General features: G+C 52.9%; 1 protein-coding gene across 1 annotated transcript in view; it reads right to left on the reverse strand.

Moving 5' to 3' along the window:
• SMPD3 (sphingomyelin phosphodiesterase 3) overlaps positions 1 to 24965 on the reverse strand; it is an 82112-nt gene that overhangs the window by 16578 nt on the left and 40569 nt on the right. The window contains exon 2 of the mRNA XM_059905110.1: positions 11032 to 11104. The gene's annotated coding sequence lies outside the window, so the exon portion shown is untranslated. The remainder of the gene's footprint in view (positions 1 to 11031; positions 11105 to 24965) is intronic.

The following is a 24965-nucleotide window of genomic DNA, read 5'->3' on the forward strand; positions in this document are numbered from 1 at the left end:
GGGCTGCCTGTGACCCCCAAACCCTCTCCACGCTGTGCTGTCATCCTGGCAAGAACTGGAGTGGTTTAACATCTGGGTCCCACAAACGGAACTCGGTCAGGACTATCTGGCTGAGCTCAGGGCGTGCCTGAGGAAGGGATGGGCCCTGCTGTGTCCAGGCTGAGAGGCTGGGAAGGTGGAGCGGGTGGGGCTGTCTGCCCCACAAGGAGCACTATCACACTGTGTTAGGAGTCAGGCGTGGCCCTGGCTGTGATGACAGCTCTGGAGGAAGGATTTGGGAGGAGAGGAGAGGGTCTGTTCTATTCACGCCTTGCTGCCCTCCAAGCAGAACTGGCCTGTGTTCCGTGGGGTGGCCATAGCTCCGTCATGGGTCAGAGGTAAATGCAGCCTCGCTTCATAAAAGGCTTCCTGAGATAAATTCTTAAACCTTCGGTTCTGTGTGGCTCATCCCCAGCTGGCTGATCAGGGTTGGGATCTGCTGGGACAGGGCTATTGGGTGGTGGTGAGTGTCCTTCTTCAGCTCCCCTGGGTCCTCCTCACTTCTGCTGTGGCCCCAGAAACCCTTTTCGGCAAGTTCCCTCCCCAGCCCTGCCTGCAGTGGTAGGTGTGACTTTTCTGCCTCCCCTGGGCTGGTCATAGGAATGTTTTTTGTCCCCATTCAGGCATCGATGGATTTGAGGGGGCTGGCAGCCCAGAGGGCCGATGGGCAGCGGTGGCCACCACAGCGGTTCTCCAAGATGTGGTAGATCCGAGCACCTCGGTCCTTCCTGCCTGCCATCCTGGCCCTTCACGACTCTCCAAGGTCCCCTGTCCAGAACCCCTCCACCTGCCTCTCCTTCCACGGTGCCCTGGACATAAGGAGCCTCAGGTGCTGCCCACCTGCCCTGCTGCCACGTGCAGTCCCTGCATCCACGCACAGAAGCTGCTGATGCAATTGACACAAAAGGGATTGCCACCAACGGAGCTGGTTACTAAAGCTCTGTGGTTAATTATTTTGTCTCAGTGAAATGAAAGGAGGGTAAACAAACAACAACACATTAATTAGTCTGATCTACATTCTCTCCACGAAAGAGGAGAGCAAAGTTAAACATCGGAGGCTGGCAGCTTCTCAGAGAACCCGAGAGTCCTCAGAGGGCTGGCAGGGCAGGATGTGGTGCACAGGCGCCCAGCCTGCGCCCCAAGTCGCGGCCCTTTCTCTCGCCTGGCCCGGCCCGGGTTCTGTTTCCCAGGGAGGAACACCTGCCTCTCCTCCCCGCCGCAGTTCTCTGCTTCCGTGTCCTGGGGCTGGCACCTTTGCCAAGCAAAGTCCACCATGGGCATTTCTGGTGGGGCTGACAGGTCCCTCAAAGGCCCTGTGTGCTGAGCTGTTACCAGTCAACCCTGCAGGCAGGATTGCTCTTTCAGGTTGCTATTTTACAGCAGACCACCACCCTCGGGCTTATCCCTATTGTGAATCCTGGTGTGTGGCTTCTAGGGTTGCTTGGGGTGACCTCTGCCCCAATACCATGGTTTTCAGAACTGGCCTGGAGTCCCAGACACCCTCAGGTCCTGGGCTCAGGAGTGGGGGTCTACACAGTGCCCAAGAGAGGGCTCCCAGGACTCAAACGCTCTGTTCTAGAAGCAGAGACCACAGACTCACTCCCTCACCCCCGGCTGCATTGCTCAATGCTCAGCGTGGGCTCAAAGGTCAGGCTGACCTGAATGAAATCCTGGCACTGGAGTCAGGCTCACTGAGCCTCTGTCTCATCACGGGAGTAACAATACCTTCCTCCCAGGACTATCACGAGGATTAAAGGGGGCCAGGCCGCTAACATGGCTGGCCCTGTTTCCTTCCCTACCTCCCCCGCTCCTTGCAGGACCTCCCTGACCACCCCTCCCCTGAGGCTGGCCCCTGTTTGTTCTCCCCAACCTGTAAACTCAGTGGAGTTTGCAGACAGGACCAGCTGGTTCTGTGTGCTGTTCTGGGGGCAGCTCGAGCCTGCCCACTGTATTTCTAGGCCCCGGACTGACCTGCAGAGCCCTCAGATCCTCAGAGATGCCTCCACACTCTTTAGGTCGGAGCCACTGGCCTTCACTAACTTGTTCCTCCCCCTGCGGCGAGGACTGGACTGGGTCTGATTGCGACAAGGAGACCGGGCTGTGGAGCCAGGATGGACAGAGGAGCAGAGAGCTCCACAGTTTGCAGATGGGAGAGGAAGAGGCGGCTGGTCAGGTCCTGGACAGCACCTGGGAGGTCACAGGCCCAGCCACTCCCAGACAGGCAATGCCTGGGCCATTGAGAGCAAGCAGCTCACACCGCACTTGCTTCTGCAGGTTACTGATGATCTGTGGTGACCCGTCAACACGGAGACCCCCGGTTGCTAACCTGTGACCTGCAGCCACCACAGCATGAGAAGTGGGGACTCGGACTGATCAAAGTCACTGTCCTCAGAGCTCCAGGGCTGGCTAATCTGCCGTCCCCTGGGGTGGGGGGCATCCTCAGGGATAGGGCCTGGCCAGGCCTGGTGAAGATGAGTGAAGATGGCGGGGTAGAGAGATGGGTCCCCAACAGCCCTCGTGGGCGAGCTGCAGTGGACAGGATCTCTGCTTACTGGATGCCAAATAACACTGGCGCTGAGACGCCATCCCACTTCCATCTCCCTGGGAAGTGGACCTGGCATGTGTGCTGGTCCCCAAGATGAGCTGCACAGAGGCCCAAAGGGTCCTAGGGGTGCTGACTTTGAATTTAAATTTCTCCTGCAGCATGAAAGTGAGTAAGCCAGACCAGTTCTACTGGCGAAGGCAAGCCCTGGCTCCTCTGAGGAAGCCCACACCATCTTTTGGGATCTCTAAGCCTTACTTTGGGAACTTCTGGGAATCTGGGTCAGGTGTTGCCCCATGTTGGGCTAGGATGGGCCCTGGCCCTCCCTCACACCACTTCCGTGTGGTCCTCATGCCTGCTGAGCACTCTCATCCCGGCAGCAGGGCTGGGAGTTCTGGAGCAGAGGGACTTCCTCTCATCGTCTTTGTTTCCAAAGGCTCACGTCTAGCAGGAGCTGGGCCAAGCCCCAGGTTTCCGCAGGAAAGGCGGAGAGGATTGTTCCAATCCAATGACCAGAATGTGCTCGCATCGCCGGCAGCACTGAGATCAGGGCCGGCCCATTTCTGCCTGGATGCCTGCTGGGGAGGGGTTGGCATGGCAACATGGGCTCTGAGCTGCTGAAACTTGGAGTCAACTCGTAGCTGGGAGGACAGAAAGAACGACGGAAGAGGATGCTTTCCCGTGCGACGCAGGTCAGACAAATCCAGGCTAATCCCTGAAAGCCACATCCCAGAAGCCGAACCGGGGTCCAGGATCTGGTGTGAACACATGTGCTGTAGCAACGACTCCCACCAACACAGCTGTACCAGGTAAATGTCTATTCACCCTTCCATGTCCAAAGCACCTGCCTCCCCTCCCTTGAAGCCCTCCCCAGCCCCCCTACCCCTCCCACCTCTCCCTCCCTTGCATATCCCCAGCTGTCCCTCTAATCGGGTACCTGCTGGTTTGCACATCAGGCCCCCCACCAGCCTGGGAGCTCCCAGTGGAGTCTCAAGCACCAACACAGGCCCAAATCCTAGCCTGCTCCAGCGCTATGGATGTGGCAGACCTACTTTGCTGCCCCACACCAATGCAAGGGGAGGGCCGTGAGCCACACCAGGCCAGTCGGCACCCCAGCAGCCTCTTGACCCCACTGAATGGTCACACGACCCTAGCTCTTCCTGGACCCCTCAGGAAAGAGGCCTGCATTTTCTCTGAGATGGAAGTACTAAGAGCCTAAAGCTTCTGGAGCCTTCCTGGAGAGTGAATCCAATTCAGAGGAAAACAGACCTTAGGGCTGGAAGGAGAGAGGCCAAGTCCTGGTGACATCTTTGAGCTCCAAGTTCCCTGTGCCTGAGGCCAACGCAAGCCCCAGAGTTTCTAACTAACGAGTTGGCAAAATACCTTTGTCTTTGCTCTAGACACTTTGATCTGGGTTTCTGTCATTTGCCCCCAAAAGGATCCTGACTAATATATACCTGCTACTTGATCTTTCCAAGACTTAATTCTTATCAGTTCCCTTCCGGTGCAAACCTCCTTTGGTACCCCCTGGCTTGCCTACTGGGCAAAGGGGGTCTCCCTCCTGAGTGCTCGAAGGCCTGGTGAGACCTGGTGCCTGTGGTTTTGTGCCCCATGAGCATCCCTTAGGAGACAGCAGTGCAGACATGATAAGCACAAACTCTGGTGTCAGAAGTGCAGGTTCAGGTCCTGCTTCTGATATTGGACAAGGTGCTTAACTGACTCTCTGAGCTATAGTTTCCTCATCTGTTAAGCACACATAGTAACAGTATCTCAGGGTAGTTAGAGATGATGGATGGGCAGCACTTAGCATGGTGCCTGACACATCTCTCATACAGTCAGCCCTCTGAATCCACGGTTCCTCACTCCTCCGTATCCATGGATGCAGATCCCGCAGATACGGAGGGCTGACTCTGAGGGACTTGAGCATCTCTTGGATTTTGGTATCTGTGGGAGGTCCTGGAACCAATCCCCTGTGGATACTGAAGGACAACTGTGGTATTATTTTATTACTACTACTACTACTGTTAATTTCTTTGTTGCAAAGGCCCTCAAGATACAGCTGGAGCCTTTGAAGTTTCCTCCTCGTGTGCTTGGTTGCTTGACAAAAAGCGTGCCCTGCTATCCCAAATGAGGGGCAAGGATGGTGCAGGGGGTGCCGGGCCTCCATCTCCGGACAGGACTGTCTACTGTGGGCTGCTTGTGCAAGCCCAAGTCACAGGCCTCTGCAGAAGCCAGATGCAGGCAGTGGGGCCATAAAATTTTCAAAACGAAATTTTCCATGGGAGCTATTAATGTGTCATGTGGTTTCTGAGAATAGGAACAGGCTGCAAGCAGCTCTGTGGCACTCCTTCAATCAGTCAGCCTCGGCATTTCCATGTCAGAACTCAGAAAGCCCAGATAAAGCCAATTCCTGCGTGACCGGAAAGCAAATCTTAAGCCAGGTTGAAGTTATATGTGCTGGGGTGCCCCAACCAACCTAGTGTTTAGAGTTGCAGGACCTTTGGGTTCAGGACCTTGTGTAGCAGGGATGTGGGCCAGTTGCCTGGGAGTGTGGGCTCCATAATGGGGTGGGGCTGCGTTCGAAGATCTGGCCACCCTCCCCTCCCCTCTATGGTCTGCCATTCCAGAATCATCTGTTGGTGTGACTGAAATGGGGACTGTTAAGGAGAAGGCTGGATGGTGGCTGATACCTAAATCCACACCTGAGCCATCCTGAGCGGCATCTTCTCTCATTCCTATGTACCCTTGTATTAGTTTCAGGAACCTGCCTGCAGCCAGATCTGTCTGCCTAGAGTCTGCTGAGGGCTGAAGCCCATAGGGCGCCTGCCAGTCCTTTGCCTTCACAGCGGCTGAACCCACGGTGGGGAGGTGCTGGGGGGTGAGGGCTTCCTGCATGATGAATATCAGGTCTGAGATCGCCCTGTTCACAGGGTCTGCTCCACTTGGCATTGACAGGGCAGCTCCAGGGCAGGACTGGAGCAGGCAGTTGTTGACTACTGGAGAGGTCACGTGCCAACAGCTGAGCATCTAGACGGGCCTGGGCCTCCTACTTCAAGAGCTCTGGGCCTGCCCAAGTGCTGAGGTTTGTGCCTGAGCCTCGCCTTGCAAGTGGCCAGAAGCCGGGCATCCTGGAACTCCCTAGCAGGTCACGTCACCTGCCTCAGGTGAGCCCTGTGTTGTGTGCTGTGTGACCAGCTGAGTGCCAGCCCCCAACAAGTTCCCTGCTGGCCAGCGCCACTCAGGAGAGTCCTTCCTCAGGGACGGACACTAGGAAGAATCTCGCTTCTCTCAGGCTCCACTGTTGAGGCTTTTGTCCCAGCAAAGTCCCTGCTTCCCTGACATGAGAGCTGATGTTAACGGTCCTTGAGCCGAACAAGGCTTGGAACCTACTTCACTTAAGAAGAAATGACAACATACTTTCTGTGGGAGTAGAACTTTAAATACAAGTCCACACAAATGGCAGGATTTATGCAGACTCAGTGTTCAGCTGCATTTCAAGTACAGCCTTTCCTCCTGGAATGGATTGGCTGGCAGAGCAGTGTGTAGGCATTTCAAGGCACCAGAGAACACAGATGAAGACAACAAACCTCCCTAAAACGGAATACACTTGCTAAAATTCTTCTGAAAGGAATCATTTCACATTCAGCCTCAAGTTTTCTATGCAAAGAACATTTAACAAACTGAGTCCTAGAAGAGAATTTATGCAAAGATTAAAAAGCAAATCAGTGTGAATGAGTAAATAAAATCAGGCATCAGCATCTCACCAACCTTCCCTGTAGCTCTGGGCAGCTGGGCCCGAGGGCTGCATTTCTGAACCGAGACTGGATCTCACTCACCACTGAGGGCTGAGGTCCTTGTCCTGGGCCCTTTCAGAGATCTTGGACACCAGGCCACTGCTATCCTCAGGTCCTGCCTCTGCACACGGTACCACAGGAGCCCTTGGCTCTGAGAGAACCAGCCAGAAGACCTCCTGAGAGAGGATGGCCCAGCTCAGGCCGAACCATGGACTGCTTGCCTGGGGAGGCCTCCGACCTGCCTGCAGGGCTGTCCTGGGCCTGCTCCAGAAGGTATAACTGGGAGGGGATTGGGGGCTGCCGTCTGCTACCCTGGGGAGTGGGACTTAGAGCTACATTTGCATAAGAATGTGAATTAGTCATTTGTCCACAGCAAAGACCAGTGGGGAAGACATCATGGGGATCTATAGCCCCCCAAGTTCCCTCTAGTTGCTGCCACCAAACCTGCTTCCAAGGGTCTTCTGAGGCTCTGGGTTCCAGTTAACCCCTGCCTCTCTGGTAGTGGTGCCTTGTCTATACCTACTCTTAGCTGTTGAATCCTACACTTCTGAAAAGGGAGACAAGAACGCTTCGATGGAGACCACATGTCCCCAGATTGCTGGTGTAGACATGCTAGTGTAGACTGTGACGCGTCTCCATTCAGGAGTGACTAACTTAAAAAGATAAGCATGCTTTGCCTTTGTGAAGATCCGGGTTAGACTTTTCTTCCCTTTTTGCCCACATCTGCCTGCAAGCCTAGGACAGGTCTCTTACCTCACTTCCTCTGGCCCCTAGAGCAGTGCGGGCCTACTTTCTAGGCATGAGGCAAGATTGCACCTCCTGGTCCCCTTGCAGTTGGGTGATATCGTGTGACTAGCTCTGACCCACAAGCTGTGAGTGAAAGTGATGTGTGTCACTGCTGGGCCAGAGTACTTCACAGCAGGTATATGCGGTTGGTCCCAGGGGCCAAGCAGGGCCTGCAGGGGATGGGAGGAGGGAGCTTCGAGATGAAGCCAACAGCTTGGGGTGTCAGAGCCCAGAGGCCAGGCGCGGTCAGACGCTGCCAGGTCGTGCTGGCTGACTGGTGCCTGCCAGGGCTGGTGAGGGGCAGGGGCAGGGGCAGGGGCAGGGCAGCAGCTGTCAAGCTGGGAGGCTGGGGTGCTTAGCATCCATTCCCTGTGAGTCAGATGCTGCTTGGGGTATTTCACAGCAAGGGCCCAAGAATTTCTGGGGGCAGAGCCTTGCTTTCTAGGGGTGTATATTAGAGTGGGGGGGTACTCCTAGAAGGTATGGAGACAGGAAAGTGGTGGGTGGTGGGTGGTGGGTGAAGCAAGCAGTGAGCAAGGGAGGGAGGTAAGATGGGGTGGCAGAGAGAGCTGAGAGTAGGCACGAGGAAGGCAGTGTCACTCAGGAGTCCTGCCTGCCAGCCTGTGCCCTTGATGGCCACAGTGAGCGCCAGATCCCAGATTACAGGCCAGGAGGAGACACCGGGGGAGGAGCAGCTGTGGAAAATGGGCTTGAGAAGAGGCTCCGATGCATGCACTTACAGTTCACCCCTAGTTGGTTCTGTTTAACTTAAGTGCTTAGAATGTCCAGTTAGCATCCCACCCATACCACGCAGACCTCAGAGCAGTGAGAGCCTGGCGTGTGCTGGCTGCACTCTGGAAGGACTGAGTGACCCCCTGGCTGTGACCCTCTGGCTGGCTGCGGGTCTGGGCAGCCACCCAGCTTGATGCTACCTGCACCACCCCCCACTGCTAGACAGAAGGTGCACAGGGTATCTCACCGGGCTTTCTGGTAGAGATTTGGAAAGAACATTTTCAGAACAGAGGTCAGCACCAATGTGAAAACAGTCTATGCAGTTTCAACCAGATTTGCTTTAAGAAACAGGTCCAACAGGAGGCCTAAGCGGCTTGATCCTCATCTCTCCCTCAGCCCTCTTCCCCCTGGTCCTGGGCCACCATCCTTCTTGTTCCCTTTCCTGCCCCTGGGACTGCTCTTTCTCCGAGCCCTTTGTTGTCCCCTCCTCCCTGGCCCACCCCTTAGGAGCTGGACCTTCCCCTGCCTCCTCTTTCTTCTCTTGGTTGATCTCTCATGGGTCACGTGTTCCCAGGTGATAGCCAGCCCAGGTGTCTCTCCTGACCTCTGACCCCATGAATTTAATTGACAGCTCTCTATCTTCCCCTAAAAGTTTATCATTTGTCTTCCCCTACTTACCCAACACCAGCTCTGTCTCCTGAGTGGTCCTAGGCCCCTGGACCTCCTCCATACCCGCCTCCTCTCACCAGCCCACGGTTCTGCCTCCCTAACCCCTTGCATCCATTCCCACGGCTACGCCCAGTTCAGGCCTCACCCTCTCCCACCTAGACGCTGTGACAGCCATCACCTGGTCCCCCTGCAGCTGGCCTCCCTCCTCTGATCCACATGGCAGCTGGTGGCATCTTTCTAAACTACACATTGGACCACACTGCTCCCCTGCTAAACTCTTCAGTGGCCCTTGCTGACCCCAGGAAGATGCACCTGGCAGGGAAGGACAGGAAAGGGGGGGCGAGGCCCAGCAGCCTGATTGCTCTGCGTCCCCGCCTACTTCTGAAGTCCTGGGGACCCTGACCTGCGCAATTTCCCCCGAAGCCCTTCTAGCCCTCCATGCCTTTGCTGAGGCGGTTTCCTTGCCACCATCATCTGTGCGAAGGGATGAGGCCTCAGCAGAGGCGCTCAGGGTTTGCAAGTCACAGTGATGGTCTCTTCACCAAACCCCAGCCAGTCCCCTCCTCTGTGGCCCCAGGGATAACTAGAGACCTTTGGCCCGCCTCAACTGAGCCATTTCTCTCTTGACATTGGTAGTTTCCATGCATTTATTGCATGTTTGCAGTCTGCACACCAGAAAGGTAACCAGCCTCCCATACTTTCAGATCTACCACACTAGACACAGAATTGAGAGAGAGAAGGCTTGAGCAATGTTGGCAAATTCCATACCTCAAAACAAAGGGAGGGAGGGCCTTATGTGTGTGGCCCTATAGGGTGTCTGCAGGACCAGGGACCCTGCCCACATGGTGACACCAGCAGCTTTGGAGCTCATCCACCCACTTGGACCTCCACTCCTGGGGAACTCAAGTTCTTTTTTCCCCTTGCAGGCACTCAGTATTTTATCCCATCACCTGTATGTTGGGCACAGAGTAGGCAGATAATAGGAACCCCTGATGACTGATTGACAAGCAACAGCCCTGCCCCCTGCAGACCTGGAGTCCAGCCAGGGCGGCTTCAGCAATCCAGCTCATCTGGGGCCACCTGTGGCCCGCTCAGGACCTCAAACTCATTCCCTCCCTCCCTTCCACACTCTCTCCCTGTGAGGTGGGACTACGAGCCAGTCCATGGCAGAGACATGAGGGAGACTAGAAATGAGCCTCAGAAAAGCAGAAGTAACAGGTCCACTTCTTGGGACATCTGAGCAGTTGTTGCACAGAACACATCTCATAGAATGTGCTCTTGACACTGATGGTGCAGCTACACTGTACAACCACCCCAAGCAGATATTGTTGGCTCCATTTACAGATGAGAAAACTGAGACTCAGAAAAGTAAATGACAGTCCCCGAGAAGTGTAGCCTGGTCACCAGACCCCAATTTCCCTTTCCTCTCTGCATTTCTCACCAAAGTTTAATACACATGATATGCAAAATATGCAAATGAGCGCTGTCCAGTACCAAGCCCCACTACCTCCAGGACAAGTTCCCCACACTATCCCCCTTGTCTTGCTTGTTCTTCCCCCTCAGTTCCCACCAAACAAGATCCTCACCCTGTCTTTCCAGTCTCTGAAGCTTACATTTGTCACCCACCCCCACTGAGCCCTTAGTGAAGACCCTAATAATTTTCCTCCCTCCCTGTGGACTGCCGGCCTCATCCAGCTCCTCTTTTGTTTTTCCATCCAGTCACCTTCACCTTGGACCCCCAAATCTCCCTACTCCCAGCTTGGTGACCTCCCCAGAAACCGCGAAAACATCTAATTTGCCAATATTTGGGAGGAAGCAGGTTCTTATAATGGTCTTGCTGTCCTGGCTCCTGGACTGAAGTTCCCAACTGTCAGGGGGTCAGAAAATGTGTTTCTGGTTTCCACTTTTATTGTAGTAGTTTGAATTATTTCTCTGGGATGGATTCGAGACTAGAATTACAAGGTAAACTTTAAAGCTTCTGATACATATTGCCAAACTGCTTTTCGCCAAGGTTGTTTGAGAGTGCCTGTTTCACAGCATCCTTACTGTGAAATGCACTGGGTTTTAGCATTTAAAAAAATTTTTTTAAATAGTTTAATGGGTAATGATATCTGATTACAATTTCCAGGATATTTAAATTGTATTCCTTCATTATTGTGAAGTGCTGCCTCAATCCTTTTCCTACTTATTGAAGGAGTTCGAATTTTCTCCATAGATTTGGGTGTGTCAGACATACCCCCTCTGCAGGCATTGAACCACATGAGGGTGGGTTCAGAATGGGACCAAACTGCTTGCTCCAGATTGCTTACCCCAGAGCTGTGTTTTCAAACTTTTTATCCAAGCAGCAGAACCTTTTCTCAAACAATCTCACACAGTACCTCTTTATATAAAACATTAATAAGTAGCCTATGAGGGGAGGCCTGGAGCGCCCCCTCCCGTCCCCCTCCCCCTTCCAGAAGCTCCTCTCACCTGAGGAGGGGCCGCGGGGACCTTCTTGTCCTTCTGGCTGAAGAGGGAGCACTCCCTGCGTGAACTCAAGGACCTGAAAGTAGATGAGCGGTTCACAGAGGTGTCCGGACCTCCACAGTCACCGAACAGCGCAGTACAAGTGAGCCAGGTACAAAGACCGAGGGGCCGCACCCGCGCCGGAAGCACCGCCACACCCTCCACGTCGCCAAGGAGAGGGTGTGGGCCCCGCTGTCCCCACGAAGTTCAGCCAGAGGGGGTGGAAGCTGAGGTTTGTGGGACAGACCTAGACAGGCCCGGGGGATAGGAGGGTTGACAGGTGCGGAGGACTCCGTGGGTGGGAGGCATGAGGCTTCCACGTGGACGGCTGGACCCTGGCCAAGCCGGCGATGTGCAGGTGAGTGGCGGGGAGAGGCGAATTCGGAGCCCTGGCCGCGGGGTAGGGGTTTGATCTGATAGGCGAAGCTAGAACAATCGGAGTTCTCCGCAGGAGCTTTGTGTAATTCTCAGCCTCACAAAGACACCTGAGGGTGGGGGAGAGCTGAACCCAGACCCGGAAAGAGGGACAGTGGCTACTGGGACGGGGGTGGGGCACGGGGAGGAAGCCGCTTGGCCGCAGATAAGGAGTACACAGACCGGCAGAGGAAAGGCTCAGCGGGGACGCTTCGTGAACCCAATGGGGTCTTCGGAGCGGGGCGTTTGGGAGGGCGCTCGTGTGAGCGGAGACCTTTGGACACGAAGCCACCTGCTCCTCGCATTCCTTGTTGACCCATTCGGAGGATCGGCGGGCCCAGACACTCCCTAGTAGGGGTTCTTAGGCCCGGCTCACTCTCTGGCCCCGCCCCACCCTTCTAGCCCCGCCCCGGCCTCAGGTGTTGGATCCGCCCCGATTTCTGGTCGCGAGGCCCCTGGGCCTCAGGCACTACCTGGCCTCGACTCTCTCGGCCCCGCCTCCTGAAACCTGGCCCCAGGCAGCTCTCTGGCCGCGCCCCCTGGCCTCAGGCAAAGTCCTTGCTCTTTAGCCCCTCCTTCCAGTCCCAAGTCACGCCCCCGAATTTGCAGCCGAATCCCTGGCTTTTGGCTCGGCCTCTTGGATTTCGGCCCAGGAAGTTCAGCCCGCACCCGCGCAACCCTGCGCGGAGCTCGTTGGCTTTACACCTTTTCAAGCCAGTTCTGCTGCCCGGCCCAGAGCCCTCTTACCACCCTCACATCGCAGGCAAGGCAACTGTTACTCCCCAGGGCCCCTCGACCAGCCGCTGTCCTGTATATACACTTATTTTGCAAATCACCCAAACGGTTTCAGAAGAATCTGAAATTTGAGTCCCAAGCCCTCTGCCCTCAAGCCAAAGATGTTGCAGAGGAGCTGTAAGGAGTGTCTTCTCACTTGGGAAACAGTTGGCGCCCTCCTGATTAGAAATCCATTAGAAAACCTCCAGTGAGACAAGGGTTCTAGTCAGCTGAAAGGTCTTGGGCAAGTCATTTAACTTCTGAGCCTCAGATGCCCCCTCCCCCGTAACACTGGGGTTCCCTACAGGATCTTGGATGGCTACGGCCAGGACCAAGTGAGCACAGGTACTGGATGTTACCAGATCAGAGAGGGAAGAAGGAAGCCTGAGCCCCTAGGTCCTCGCTCTACATGCTCTACAGGAGGGGGCCCTTGTTTTTATGGACACCCTGGCTTATTTCCTCTGAGTTAAGCACTTGGCAGGCATCCCTCCCCACCCATGGCCTAGGGAGTCCAACCTGCCAAGACGTTAGAGGGTGTCCTGTCCCCTGTGCCTGGGATGCCTGCCTCCTCACCCTCAGTAAGCCACCTTCACCCTGCCCCTAGACCACAGGCTGGCAAACATCTGAAAGTGGACATAAAGGAGCCATCCCGACCTTTGCGGCTCTCAGCTCCCACCGCGCTCTCCCAGAGCAGTGAGGAGCTCACACCTCATCTCTCAATGAGAGATTTGCCAAGGAGGGTGTCTTTGTCCTCAGATATTCCCCAAACTATCCCCCGTAGGCTGCATAGTCTCTCCCCCCTCCCAGACTCTTCTGAAAAATCCCCTGTGTGTTTTTCCAAAATAAAATTAAATGACAGGATCTAACTATTTAGGGAGGGGTTCCTGATAGGAAATGGAATCTCTGCAACCTTGAGATTACAGGACTTTTCCTCTTCTCAAAAGAAAAGAAAAACATGTAAGATCATTGATATTCTGAGCCAGACCTTGTTTTGAAATACGCTCTCCTCTGTCCTTCAACAAACTACAGCCTTTCTCCCTCTTTGAAAATAAGACCACATCAAGTCAGGGATTAGAAATGGGAAAAATTCAATCAGAGCCTCCCTCTGCCAGTTATATATCTCAGTACGCTCCCAGGCGAGCAGAATCAGCTCCCGCTATAACCCAGCTCAGCATCATCATTCAAAACGCACCAGTAGGAAATGGTGAAACAGAAGGACCCTTCATCCCGAGTGAGCGAGGCCTGCAGCACTGCTCTCCTAGCTCTGGAAGCTGGCGGTGTCTGGGGCCAGTGGAGCTGGGCCCTGTTGCTTAAATAGGCAGTGGGAGGGGGTGAGGGCGGGCATGGGGGGTGGGCATGGAAAGTGGGCTGTTTACCCAGCACAGCAAGGCAGTGTCCACCGAGCCAGCAGTGGTCCTAAACACACGCCTGCCTGCTTATCCACCATGAGCCTCAAGCCCACAGGCCCCCAGACCACAGACCGTCACCTGGGATGACCCCTGATGGACGTGCAGCTCCAAGTGAGACCACATGCCCAGACGCACGGAGCTTTGTCCAGGTTCCTGGATGCCTCTACCTGTCCTGAGACACAGCCTGGAGAGCAGAACCAGCTGTGGAGTTGGACGGACCTGCTCCCTAGACCAGTAAGTAGTGGCCTCAAGCAGGGCATCTCACCAAGCCTTAGTTTCTACTTTCTTGAAATGAGGATAATAACACTGACTTTATAGGTCCAGAAATAATGTTTGCAAAGGGCCTAGCACCTAGAAGGTTGGTTTGTTTATCCACATGATGATGCTGGAGTCAGGTTACCTTCGACAAGGTTCAAGCCCAGAGAGGTTTGGTAACATACACAAAGTCGCACAGCCCTTCAGCTGAGTGTCAGGTTCAGACTTCATGCAGATCTGAGACTAAGTTGGGTTGGCAGAAACCCCTTGAGGTAAGGGTGGGGAGCAACTGCTGGCCTTGGGGAAAGGTCTTGACTGAACTCTGGTGAAGGAGTTACCCCTAGAACCCCAGCACCAAGGTAAGGGAAGAGGCATGGCTGGACAGGCAAGCTGAGCTGGCTAGTCTGTGCATTTGGTTGGGACCTTAGTGGGGGATGCAGAAGTATCCTAGAATAACTACTAGGAATGGCTGGTGAGAGGAGTTTGTTTCTTTCTACTTGTACAGAGCAGGTCTTGTTTAGGAGCATAACTGATGTGTGGTTAGAATACACGTGTGGTTAGAATTGCACGTTTTTTCCTGAGGTTTATCTTTACTCTCATGATGTCAGCTCTCTGGTCATTCTAATTTCAAAAGAACCTATCTCCCTTCATTTTGGCTTGCCAGATAATTTACCATTCAAAAATTGAACTAGCAAATGTTTATTTCTTTCCCTGAGAGTCAAACTTGAAAGGCACAGTGCGTATACTTTAGTTCTAGGCTGAGCTGTTTTTTCATCTCTGTAAACTTTTCTTGTATTGTTTCTTTCTAGATGTTTTCCTCATCATATGCCTCATCCCATCCATCTCTCTCTCTCCTATTTTTGGGCTGTGACCCCATTTCCCATTTTCCAGATCAGTTATTTGCACCTTTGTTTGTTTTCTGTGTCTCCATTTCTGGTTGGATGTTTTATTTTATCCTCAACATCACTGATTCCTTTGTTCTGTTGTTTCAATTAGGCAAACTACTACATCCATATGTTTCTCCATTCTTTTACAGTCATGGAATTACAGTCATTTTTGTTGTTGTTGTTGTTCTGATCTGTTCCTGTTAGTAGTATTTTGGTCATTTCTTTCTTTCAACGTAGTTATTACTCAGTTCACCTTACTTGCTCCTGAGGGTTTGCAGATTCCATCATCTAAAAACAAATTAATTGACATTCCTTGAGGGCCTACTGTGTTCAGACACTGCTGCTTAGTATCTAACACTGTGGTGCCTGCTTCCCTTCCAAGGTTAACTCAGGAGAATTCTGCAGTTAGAGCTGCTTTGAGGGGGATTCTGATTAAGATTTATTCCATCTTGTTCTAAAAACAATTCAAGATGACTTAAACTGTGTTGTATGTACAATATAATACTTCTTTTTTTAAGCAGTGAGAGAATTAGGGCTAAGGGAAAATAAAGGTGGAAAAAACACGAAGTAGCCAAGCAGAGATGGGAAGATGGAGTGAGTGAGGGGAGGGTCTTGATTCTGAAGGTAGCCTCAAATGGGCACAAAGGAGATGTGCTTTATGACTGAAACCTGTCCTTTTGATTTTTGCTGGTGTTGACCCTTTGAGTTCTTACTTGAAGGGCTGCAGCACAGAACGGGCCACATGGTGCAGCTCACTCTGCAGGCCCCCAGGGTGGGAAACGCTTTTGTGTTTTGTTCCCAATAGGGATGGAATTGAAAAGAAACAAGAGGTGAGATACACTCATGATGTGGATGTGTGGGCAGCTGCCTGTAAACACTGGAACAGTTGCCTCCTGCTCGTCTTCCAAAAGTCAATATTGATTGAGCAACTAATTAGCTGTGTATTTCCTGTGCTCTGAATCAGATTGTTTCCCTGTTTTGGGGTGGCAGGTGTCATCTGCGTGAGAAGAAGTCTTCTTGGGGGGCTCTCTGTTCCCATAGAACACCAGAGTGGCCTCATTTCACACCTCTCAGGAAAGTTTTCCGAGTGACAGATTGATTGGTGTATGGGTGGTTACCAAAAAAGATTCTATTTTATTAGCTGTTTGTCTTGCAAAGTGAAATCATTTTAAAAAAAAAAAAACTTTATCAAAATGTCATCGTCCGGGGGTTTAAGAACATGCCCTCTGGCTTTGAGGGAAGATTTGCAGATCCTACAGGTAAAGAGCTGTCATGTCAGGGTCTCACTCAAGCCCTTGAGTGATGAGCTCAGTCGTGGCCGCCAGCCTGAGCCTCTCTTGTGGTGGGGTGGAGGGCACCCAGGGCCAGCTGGGCACCAAATAATGTTGCCAGACCTCATCCTGGTGCCTGAAATGCCTTTTTTTTTTTTTTAATACATCCAGGGAGAATAAAAATTGAGAGATTCATGCACATGAATGCTCATGTATAGGTAATTTTGCTTTTCTGTTTGAGGAGGAAATAGAAAACATTCCACTTGCTCATTTTTTTTTAGAGTAAAAACAAGGAAATATATTAAACAATTAAAAAGTATTTGGTTTCCTGGTGGGATGAATTGGGAGATTGGGATTGACGTATATACACTAAAACATATAAAATAGGTAACTAATAAGAACCTGCTGTATAAAAAAATAAATAAAATTAAAAAATTAAAAAAAAAAAAGGATTTGGTTTCCTATTGGTGGCACTTAAAGAAGAGAGAAAGACAGAGAGGAGATTGAAAGCAGTGGAGGGAAGGCAGGAGTCAGAGTCCTGTCTCCAGGGACCACCCTGCCCTCTCTGCTGCAGCTCCCTGCTCCCAGCCCTGGCAGGCCCTGCCCCTTCAGTCGGGTGGGCAGGCTCTGTCCTTGGCCTCTTCCTCACCCTCAACGTGTCCTGTCCAGAGCCAGTCCCTCCCAGCTCTGCGGTCCATTTCCAGTCCCTGCTGCCCCCCTTCTCTGGCTGTCATTTCCCCTCAGGCCTCCTCATTTCTTGCCCGCATGGTGGCACAGCCAGTAAGCCTGGGTGTGGCCCCTTCCATCATGCTCCGTGTCCAAGCCCGTGATCCCCACCACAAGCAGTCTGAGTTCATCCTGCCCTCGTCCAGCATCTCAGATCTCTCTCTGTGCACAGAACAAATCCCCCTACCTTGCCTGGCGTGGGGACCCTTGGTGATGGGCCCCCCCTCCTCAGCCTCACGTCTGCCTTTTTCTTCCTCCCAGTGATTCATTCTGATGGCCTCAACCTCTAGCTTTCCTCTTTCCTGGAACATGCCATGCTCTTTCACGCCTCCGTGCCTTTGCACATGCTGTCCCCTGTGTCTGGAACACCCTCCCCAGTCCATCTACCTGGCACCCAGCCTCTAAGGCTCAGCTCGGCAGCTGTCAAGCCCCTCCCTTCAATTGCACACCCACCGGGTTTTGTGCTGGCAGCCCAGAGCCCCCCGAGTGCAGAGCATGGAGCCCAGTCCCTGAGAGGCCCTCAAGGAACCTTGGTTGAATTAATAAAGTGGTTTCTAGCCAGACCAGAAAGTTAGTCACCAAAAGGTTCAGTTCCCTCTGTACATACCAGTTGGCACAGCAGGAGCTGTGAGAAAACTGCTCCTAATTGTTTGAACTAGTGCATCCATTAGGCTGCCTTATATAAAGGGAGATAGGCAAACATGTAGCCTTAAATGTTGAAAGACCTGTGTGAACTCACGTGTGTTGGTGGTAGTGCTTGCAGCTGGCTGAGATCACTACCATCATCATCATAATCAACCTTTTCGGGGGCACCCGCTGCGTGCCAGAAACTGCGCTAAGCTAGGGATGTTGCATGCAGAACCTCTTGTTTAATTCTCTGAACAGCCTGGGAAGGTTTGGGTGTTATTGTTCCCACACTCGGAGAGGGAAACTGAGGCTCGGGGAGGGTAAGTGACTTGTCTGAGTCACACGGCTAGAGAGTGGCAGAGCCCAGACTCTGTGGGGAAAGCTTATCGATGGCCCCCTCCTGGCTAGGGTTTTGACCCTCCAGGGCTCCCTAATGCTCAGGAGGCACCCACAGACCAGGGAGGAACACCCCAGGGGTCTGGGAAGGCTTGTAGCCACCACTCTCCCCCCTCTCTGCTGCTGCCCTCCTGTCCCAGAGGGACTTGAGGTGGATGCTGCCACTATTTGTCCTTAGCACCAGAGTGTGGATTGGTCCAAGGGCTGTTGCTCTGGACAGAATGCTGGTGAGGCTTGGAAGGTATGAACCCGCAGGAACCGGGTAGAGCTGTTGCCGTGGGGCTGGGCAGGTGCTGTGAGGACATGCTGGCCAAGCTCATTGTCTCTCACCTGGTCCTTCAGCCTGGCCCCTACCATCTGTTCTCGCACAGAAGCCAAAGTGATCTTTCTGCGTGCAAACCTGATTGCCTTCCAAGCTTAAAACTCTTTCATTGCCCCCGGAATAAAATCCATGCCCTGAGCCCACCATCCTCTCACGTCTCACTCTTTGCCAGTCTTCTCCTCCTCCAGAGCCCTTCTGCTTCCTCCATGGTCCTGGTCTCTCTCAGGCAGGGTCTTTCCTCGCGCTGTCCCCTCATGCTGGAATCCCCCTCCCTTGCCTGGCTGGCTGCTCCTCAGCTTCAGGTCTCAGCTGAAAAGTCGTCCTCAGGGTAGCCTTCCTGATCTCCCCGGCGGTCAGTATGAGGGCCTCCTGCAGGCAGCACCCGGTAGTCCCAGCCCTGCCTCAGAGGTGAGCTCTCGGGGGGCTAGGGGCTGGGACCTGGCCACCTGCATACAGACAGAGCCATGGGGACTGACGACCAGGAGGGACAACATACCCCAAATGTGACCCTCCAGAGGGAGGTGTCAAATCTGGTTCCAGGATGTTGGGGCCTCATACTGGGAGGGGAGCTGTCCAAGAGGCGGGCAGTGCCTGGAACGTGCAGGGCTGTGGCCACGTGGACCCCAAGCTGAAGCCACAGCTGTGGACGTCCATTCTCAAGGAAGGCAGGTGGAGGGAAAAAAGGGGTCAAGGACAGAACCTTGAGACGTATCCCATTTTTGGCTTGGTGAGGAAAGAGGAGCCAAAAAGAGCACTTGGGAAAAGGTGGAAGAATGCAGAAAAAAAAAAAGTAGCTAAGATATAGCACTGTTTTTATTTAGGTCTCAGATAGTCTTACTTTTTTTCTGTTTCACTTAGAATAGCTGGAACAGGAGGGCCCTACGTGGCAGTCCCTGGGATGAGAACACCGTGTGTCAAGGAGGCTGCCGAATCCCTCTCTATTTTTACGTTCCTGACACTACCTCTTTGAGCCCCGAGGAGGCATCCTGGCCTGAGGTGGACCGAGCCGGCATCTCTGAGGCAGATGTGGCCAGCCCTCACCTCGTTCTCCAGAAACCACCAAAAAGTCAGGTATTCACTTCTCTTGACCAGAAATAAATGCATTAGACAAATGTTCTCAGGCAATCTTGAGGGATGTAAACATAAAATCACCCCATAAATTGTTTTCTTTCCCTGGTTCAAAGTTGGTTTTTTTGTTCGCATTACTTACATTAAAATTGGACAGTAATTAATGTTCTTAAAATAGAATGTCTGTATTCCCAAGTTTAGAAAGAAAAACCACCTAGGAAAGGAAAACGTGGACGCATGTGAAATGCCATTCCATTGGCCACGGAGGCTTTCACGAGCCTCAGCAGGGAGCCCTGCCCAGTGGGGTTTATGGCGGAGCAGCCCGTGTCTGCGGTCGCTTTCCACCCTGTCTCCCCCCAACCCCTCCGCCTGGCTCCAGGTCAAGGAAGCCTTTGACATCTATGGCCTGGAGCCCTGGGGGTTTGCCAACCTCTAATTACATTTCTTTTTTTAAATATTGATAAACAGTTCCTCTGTTGATTCAAACGTTTTTAAACACCGAGCCTGTAGCTGTTGGCTCAGAAAAAAGAGAACAGATCCCCCAGGCCTCCTTGGGCCGAGGAGCTTCTCCCTGAGCTTCCTCGGGCTCTTGGCCTCTCATTCAAATACTGAAGGAAGAAAACTGTCCCTCTGTGTGTGGGTGGGGGGAGGTCACTTCAGGATTCAAAATCAGGCCTGGCTGGGCTGAAGGGTGAGGCCTGGCTTGCCTAGGTGGGGGCTTCTGGCCTCTCCTACTAGGTGGGCTCCTGCTCTGGGTTCAGGGTGGAGGTGCGGCGGGCAGTGGCGGTGGGTGAGGTGGGAGGGGCTACCATCCAGCTGCCACTTCCCCGTGGCCTGATGCTCCACTGCACATCTGTTACCACCTCGCTTCATTTATGAGGACTGGTCCCTGGTCTTCACAGGCTTTGGATGTAAACAGGACAACAGTGGTGGCCTCCGCCTTCCTTCCCCCCAGCACGGCTGCTATGTGGGATGGAGGGGAGTGGGAGTGGAGGGGACCTCTTCTAGTCCCGTGGGGTCCAGAAGAGCTAAGTGCCATCCATTCCATCTTGGGGACACCCACATACGAGGACCCTCCAGGCCCAGGCTCCCCCAGACGTAGCTGACTGCAATATGGGGGGAGGGTGGTGGTCCCCGTTCCTCCTGGGTGACTCAGAGCCCGGTCAGCTGCTTCTTGCCCAGACCGCCAGGTTCCCTGTCTTCACTGATTAGAGGACTTGGCCAGCTGCCAGGTATCGACATTGCTTCTGTAGTGCCCACGTCCAGAGAGGAGTGCCTGGTGACAAACACAGTCACATCAGTGACACCCATGATACCCCGAAGCCCTCGGCTCCATGGGGCTTACACTGAGTTCCTGACATCATCACACCTCCCCATTCTACACCATAGCAGGGTGGCTACTATTGTCGTTACCATTTTACAGATGAGACTGAGGCCCAGCGAAGTAAAGCGTGCTGCCCAAGATCACAGTGGAGGAGCTGGGATTTGAACCCAGATCCATGTGATTCTGAAACCAGAGCTCTTCTCAATCTATCCTGTCACAGAGCCTCCTGGTCTCATTTTTTGCCTTTGGCAAGTGGCCTCTGGAAGGGGCCACCCTCAAACAGAAGCATCAGGGGTGATGTGTCCTGGGTCAAGGGCTTTATGGAGGTACTGGCAGCCATGGTGCTTCTTGTCCAGTCTTGCCCAGCTCTGCTTGGGTGTCCCCCTTAGTTGAGGGACCCGTTGGCATGACCCATTTGGGCTGCAATTTTAAGAGGCAATTATGGATCATCTTGGTGACCGTCCGGCCCTTCTGCTACATCCCAGGAAATGGACCTAACCCTGTTAGAGGGTAAATCAGATATAATCAGCTGCTAATTCAATGTAGTGGCTCTGTCAACATTTATCAAGATATAGAAGCTGGTCCAGTGAGTTAGACAACAGTGATGGTCGGATTAGACTCAGACCAGAAGGACCAACCAGTACTTTCTGACAGCATTAAGAAAAAATTAAGTGGAAGAGACAAACTTTTTCAGTACCATACATTATAGGTACACACAGTCATGTGTCCCAGACATAAATGGGGGCAACTTTCAGACTGGCCACGTGCACACCGCCAGCCTCATCCTGCCATGGTCACATCTTTCAAGTCCTGACAAAAGTTTCTAGACACCTGGAACACTGCCCTGTTCAAAACCAAAGCTGGGAGATCAACCAGTAAGTGCGGCTGGCCCTTCCTTCCCCTTCTGTGCCTGAGGATCATAAAACTCTCAGCCACTGAGCTCATGGACATGGAAAACTTCTGACCAGCTCTGAGTGGGAGAGAATTTCTCTTCTAACTGGTGATTTGGGAGTCATATAGGCCAAATAATAATCAGATTATTGGGGATTGTGATTGGATCTGTTACTTTCAGATTGGATTGAAACTTTTGTCCCCTCTTCCTTCTCGATTGCCAGCCCAGCTGACCAACAGAGATCCCAGACCCTTCTCTGCAAACTCATGGAGGTGGTGGCCACTAAGAGCCAACAATGTTTCGTAGACTCCTACCACAGCCTCCCTTCACTGCACGGGCCTGCCTTCCAGACCTCTCTGCAAGCTCCGACACGCCCTCACCCACACCAGGGCCAGCTAGTGACCTTCCTCTGGTCCATCAGGTCCCTCTTTTGGACCATTGCTTCTCCAGCTCCTCTCACAATTGGTAAGGTCTGACTCCTATAATAATTTCCTTATGCCATCATGCTTGCATGGTTCTGCCTCCCTGACTGAGCCCTGAGCGATACAGCACCCTCAGTTTGTCTCCCCCATAAAATGGGGGTGATGTGAGATATACCAGCCCCGGGAAGGGGACTGCATCCATGTGCTAAGGGCTGTGAGCCTGGGATTGATCCTGGCAGGTACATTTGTCATCATCTGAGGATAAGCTTTAGGCCAGAATCATGACTCAGTCGGGCTTTTCGTCTTGGCACCAGCGGTGGGAGCCCCACAGAGCAGGGTCCACGTGAGGTCAGCAGACACGTTTATGCTGGTGTTGGAAGGCATGGGGTGTTCTTCTAATGGTCTGATTGGTTGTACAGCCTGGTGGGTACCGTGACTGAGAGTTTAAAGCAATGGCTGTTCAGAGCCTTTCCTGCTGGTATCTCAGTCCAGAACGCACCCCCAAGTTGGCATGTCATTCCCCTGGGAAGCCAGTGTGTGCTGAGTTAGGAGGCTTCCAGGAAGTTGCTGAGAAGGGCAAGAATGGCTCGTTGGGACTGAGGCCCACTCTGTTGACTTGCTGGTGAGGAGGCTTTGTTCCTGGATTGATAAGGAGCTAGTCTTGCCTCTTTTTTTTTTTTTTTTTAAAGACATTTACTTAGCTTTGCTCTTATTATTATTTGTAAATTTTTTGGTTGCGTTGGGTCTTTGTTGCTGCGTGTGGGCTTTCTCTAGTTGCAGCGAGCGGGGGCTACTCTTCATTGCGGTGCGCAGGCCTCTCATTGCGGTGCCCCTCTTGTTGTGCAGCACGGGCTCTAGGCATGGGGGCTTCAGTAGTTGTGGCGCAGATAGTTGTGGCTCAAGGTCTCTAGAGCACAGGCTCAGTAGCTGTGGCACACAGGCTTTGTTGCTCCGCGGCATGTGAGATTTTCCTGGACCAGGGCTCGAACCTGTGTCCCCTGCATTGGCAGGCGGATTCTTAACCAATGCGCCACCAGGGAAGCCCCAGGCTTGCCTCTTTGAGGCTGGAGAGGGATTTGTAGCGGCCGCATCAGGGTACTGCCTCCAGCAGGGTCTTTGCGCCTACAGAACACTCTGCTATCCACATGGCTCCCTCGTCCGCTTTATTCAGGGCACCCCCCCCCCCACCTTGGCATAGCCTGTACCACCCCGTATAAAATAACGCCCTTTCCATCACCCTCTGTCCCCTTACCCGGCTCCATTTTTCTTTCCTGAATCACCACTTCACACAGTATGCATTTCTGTGTTGTCTTTCCTCCTCCACTAGGAAGTAAAGCCCACAAAGGCAGTGACTGTGTCTGTCTTGTTCCCTGCTGCTCCCCCAGAACAGCACCCGGCTCACAGCAGACACCAGTGCAAATTTGCTGCAGGTCAGAACTGAGCTCGGTGTAAAGAAAAGGGTCCTGACCTCACCTCTTCCTCTGTCTTCCTGCCCCTAACCTGAAGGAAGGCTACTTCTTGGTGTCAGGAAGGCTACTTTCATCAATTAGGTACCAAACACGAGTTCTCAACATCTGGGTATTTTTTTTTTTTTTAGTCTTTTTTAAAAAAAATAAATTAATTTATTTATTTATTTTTGGCTGCGTTGGGTCTTCGTTGCGGCACGCGGGCTTTCTCTAGTTGCGTTGAGTGGGGGCTACTCTTCGTTGCGGTGCGCAGGCTTCTCATTGCGGTGGCTTCTCTTGTTGCAGAGCACGGGCTCTAGGCACGCAGGCTTCAGTAGTTGTGGCACGCACGCTCTAGAGCACAGGCTCAGTAGTTGTGGCGCACGGGCTTAGCTGCTCCGCGGCATGTGGAATCTTCCCAGACCAGGGATCGAACCCGTGTCCCCTGCATTGGCAGGCGGATTCTTAACCACTGCACCACCAGGGAAACCCTAATCATTACTCTTGATCGTGGGATCTGTAACCATTTTGGAAGTGGATTTGATGTGATTAAATTCTTTCCTGGCTTAATCCTTTATGGAAAACAAAAGTTTTAAATGAAGTGAATTAGGATGGATTTGCTGATGTTTGATCGCCTGCAGGATAATTTACCCTGGCTCACTTCAACCCCGAGGCTTGGCCAGCACCCTGAAGGATACACCACTGGATCCACCTACAACGGAGGAGAGGAGATTCCCCTTTTTACAGAATGCCTGTGACTAAAGGGGCCAAGGCCCTCGAGGAGCTGTCAGAAAGCCTGTGCGCTTTATTCTGCCGGGAGCACCAGTCTGTGTTTTCTCCCGGAATCCCCGTGACCACAGCTTAGCAAACGCAAGGGTGGGTGTGCAGTGCTGGTAGACAAGGAGGGTCTGGTGGGAAACCTTTAGTAGCAGGACTGCAGGATGAGTCAGGGTCCCTCAGGGAGCAGGAGGGGAGTCACCTGTGTCCCTGGCCCACCTGTCACTGAGGCTCCAGCCCCCAGAGACTGTTTGTGGCCCAGTCCAGGGCAGAATCAGGGGCTATCACGACAGCCTGACACACTGTTTCTAAGAATAGAACATAGAAAAGAAAGCTTTCTGCCCAAATTGGAAACGAAAAGGCACTGGTACTTGGCGGGGCCACTCCAGTGACTTGGCACACTCTGTGGGAGACCTTGTTCTTGGCGACACCAGAAGTGGGGCAGCTTCTGTAACCCTAGTCACATGTGTCCGGACTTGCCAGGCCCTGTGGGCCAGGCTGGGGTAGACCCTGGCTCTTACCCAGACATTTGGTAACTCTTGGAAAATGGGATTTTCCTCTTCTGATAATTTGATTTTTAACTTATTTATGGAATCTGTAGCTTTTGGTGGAGACCTATTTCTGAGGCACTATGAGTGGGGACAGCTGGGTTTCTTCCCCCAAGGCAGGTGTTTTGATAAAGGTTTGGGGTCACATCCTTGGGACTCATGGCTGCCCTGTAGCTTCTGTCCTACTGGCCAGGACTGCATTGTTCCCAAGACTCTGCTGGCTTCCTGGCCGGCCTTCATGAAAGGAGATGCACAGAATCATTCTGTCTGGGAGACCTGATGTTCCTCTCCCATCATGAAGAGCCAAGCTACACTCAGAAGAAAATGGTGACTTGGAGTAA

Source organism: Balaenoptera ricei, chromosome 19 (genome assembly GCF_028023285.1).
Source record: "Balaenoptera ricei isolate mBalRic1 chromosome 19, mBalRic1.hap2, whole genome shotgun sequence".
In the NCBI taxonomy this organism is placed as follows: Eukaryota; Metazoa; Chordata; class Mammalia; order Artiodactyla; family Balaenopteridae; genus Balaenoptera; species Balaenoptera ricei.